This window comes from Cydia fagiglandana, chromosome 4, assembly GCF_963556715.1.
Source record: "Cydia fagiglandana chromosome 4, ilCydFagi1.1, whole genome shotgun sequence".
NCBI classification, from domain to species: domain Eukaryota; kingdom Metazoa; phylum Arthropoda; class Insecta; order Lepidoptera; family Tortricidae; genus Cydia; species Cydia fagiglandana.
Genome location: NC_085935.1, coordinates 5,990,013 through 5,993,537, shown reverse-complemented (window position 1 = coordinate 5,993,537; position 3,525 = coordinate 5,990,013). Strand labels below are relative to the sequence as shown.

At 37.0% G+C, this 3,525-nt stretch overlaps 1 non-coding gene across 1 annotated transcript; it reads right to left on the bottom strand.

The window, feature by feature from the left end:
* Positions 1 to 2,196: 2,196 nt before the first annotated feature.
* On the bottom strand, positions 2,197 to 2,270 carry Trnat-agu (transfer RNA threonine (anticodon AGU)). The gene has a single exon. It is a non-coding gene; the product is annotated as a tRNA-Thr (tRNA).
* Positions 2,271 to 3,525: the final 1,255 nt, after the last annotated feature.

Below are 3,525 nucleotides of genomic sequence, written 5' to 3'. Positions count from 1 at the left end.
ACTTAGGTACTTATAATTCAAGGTTTACCTCATGTTCGTTAGATGATGATTGATGAAGCAAAAAATAAATAAAATAAAAACTATGTGACAAATTATAATGGCTCCTTTATACGATGGGCCATCATACTGGCCCACTAAAATGGGCCAGCGTGTTTAGAGGGTAATGATATCATATCAGATGGCATGGCGCGGCTGGAAGGCGATGGGATTTTTCCCTCACATCCCGAATTCCCAGACCCATTTAATTACTTAATTCCCATTGATTGAAGAAACAAGCTTTAAAGCACATTACGCATTTCCATGGACAATCAAACCAATTAATGCCTAGGCGCCATCATAACGACTTACTTAGAAATCGATACTAAAACGATTATCGACGTCCACTATCGAGATTCGATGGGCGCCGTGACGGTACCTACGGAAGTAATAGAGTTATACCAAGAAGTCTGCAGCGATTTTTATAGCCCACGCAGTGCAAGTGTTATTTATTGCTCCGTCATAGTTGCATAGAAGTTTAACGTTTAAAATGACACTTGCACTGCGTGGGCTATCAAAATCGCCGGAAAAAAATATTTAACCGGTTAACCCCCAGTTAGTGAGATGGTGCAAGTGGCGCTTAGCTCTCCAAATATTTGATTTGACATAATTTTAATTCCCGGTAAGGACATTTATTTGTGTGTTTCTCATGTAGGTACATTTGTTTCTGAGTTATGGATGTAATCTAAGTATGTATTATATTTGTCTACATAAGTATGTATTCATATTTTGCGGCGACAAAAAAGAATATACCTGTATAGCTGCTTATTAAATATGGCCTTTAAATACAGTAAAGAGATAATAGTGTCAAAAAATTAAATCGGCCGACGAATCTCGCCAAAGAATGTAATTAACAAAACACCAATAAAAATAATTGGCTACAAAAAGCGATCCGCCATGGTCGTCATTTATTATTTTGATTACCCTTGTTATTGTTATGCTTATGGCTGTGTTCCAACGAAATAACCATAACACACTGTGGCACACGAAAAAGCTATCTTGCTATCAAAACTGTACAAATTGTAAAACAGTTTCATAGTAATATCAACCTTAAAGTGAGAGACAAAGAATCGAAAATTAAATAAATACCAGGCAGAAGTTTGCTATCGTTTATTTTTTTAAAGTCTTAAGTTAAATAATGACGTCGTTCTAAAAGCAATCCTAACTTGAGCAAATTAAGGTATCAAATTGTGAGGCAATTGATTAAATTAAAGGCTGCACTGACATTCTATAATGCCATTCTCATAGCTTGTTGCTAGTCGCGTTCCAAAAACCATTATAAAAATAAAAGTGACAGTCCATTTCCAACGACAGCTGCATTACTGTTCATTTTACTATGGAAATTGACAATGACAGCGACGCGTTCAGTACCGGTAGTGCAGCTGCGGTTAGAAATGGAATGTAAGCCTGATCTTTCGTAATACATCGGCGGAAGGCTGATTAAGACAGCGCGCGAACTCGCATGCGATTTTCGTTGCATTGCGGACTGTTGGTTACGTCTAATTCAACTGACCGATCAAAAACCGCAATGTAATAAAACTCGTATGCGAGTTCTCGCATCGTGTAAATGAGCCCTAAAAGAGTCGCGGTTGCATTTATACTGGTTCTTAAATAATTTTTGTAATGTGTAGTAACAAGAACCGAGCATTTCTGTCACAGTGTTCGCAATATAGTTGGAAAATGGCTGCCGTGTCCGTATATATTTATAACTCTTTCGTTTGCCGCCGAACCAACGCGTGACGACGCGGTTCTAAAAACTATGGCGGTTATTGTTGAAAAGCGTGTTCATTAAATAACAAAGTTATGATTTTATTTTATTTCTTGCTCGGTAGTTTTGGCCCGAGATATGATTAGTATGTTTTAATTAAATGTGCTTTTGTTTTAATTGTTTTTCTTTAATGTTCATAAAAGCGTATTACTTTGGAGAGCAGTAATTATTTATTAATAAAGGGTTACCTACTTTATATACTTTGTACTTTGTATGGAGCTTTTAAACAGACGGTAAAAATTTAACCTTCATTAATTTTATTGTTTTCTGTACCTACATTTATTTGAGGTAGTTAACACACTTGAATATAATGGATAATAACTTAAAAAAATTAAAAACGGTAATAAATCGCAACAGAAAAAATTAAAAAAGTCTCACACCGAGATTTGCTAAGGCCCCGACGAGATTCGAACTCGTGATCTCCTGTTTACTAGACAGGCGCTTTAACTAACTAAGCCACGGCGCCGCTGAGCTCGCGGGCGAAATACCGATATTATACGCGCCGATGAAAAAAAACACTATCTTCTCAAAAATCCCCGACGGCGATCGGCGACGATCAAATATAAACTCTTAACACGTTGATTTAAGGTGAATTTTCTTTTGTAGTGAGGCCTCGCGTCTAAAGCTTTGATTTTTTTCGGGCGAGTCACAAAAACAATCTAAGAGCTTTTGAAAGTTAGATGCCAGTAGATAGATTAGGGATAAGGATTTGCTAGGATTTATTGTATCGTATTCAAGCAAAAGGTCAATCAATAAGGAGGTGTTTTTACCTATGACCTAGGGCAGCGGTCGACAACCCGTGGTCCGCGGGCCGCATGCGGCCCGCGAACCTCTCACTTACGGCTCGCGAGCCTCCCCGGCTAATTTGTATGTAATATTGACAAATGACAATGTCTGATAAAGTCATAAATATTAGCAAAGTGCGGCCCGCGTCCACTTCGTTAACTGCTATGTGGCCCTTGGCTGCAAAAAGGTTGCCGACCGCTGACCTAGGGTGTAGGTAATTGGAAATCACCCTTATCGACATTCGATGATTCAGTTAAAAATAGTTCTATGTACTTACTTATAAAATACGAATTAGGTAGCAGACTAGTATTAGTAGTAGTATTGCAGACTTTCATCTTTAATCCTTTGCAGGCATCTATAGTACGATTCATCGACCACATACGCGCCAATAAAATTTCAACTTTAGCATTCCGATTTAAGGTTCAAATTAGATTGTACGTTCGGGAAATGTGACCAGTCTTCAAATGAATTGACTGAGGTACTTATTTAGAATGTTGATATTTTACTTCGCTCAAAAGTTATGTTTTTTTCTGTTTATTTCTCACTGCACCCACATGGACGCTTTTCTGTTTCGCCCTATGGTTGACTGGTAGAGAATGCCTATAACGGCATTAAGTCCGCCTATTGTACTTTTTGTATGTGCAATAAAGTTTAAAATAAATAAATAAATGAATCATTAAAACTGAATTAATTGGAATTTGGATTTTTTTGGGAAAACGTAGTTTGGTGCGGCTTGGAACAGGGTTAAATATGAGAAATCTAAGTAAATAAATCAAATATTTCATTATTTTAGGAATTCGGAAGGTGTATTGTTATTTGATTCCAAAACCATATGCTATCATGTACCTACGTGTTATCAGCAATTTCATTAATTGAATTATCGTATTTATTCAAGTGTGTCAACAAATGACTGATAAGCAATCGTTAACCTTTGT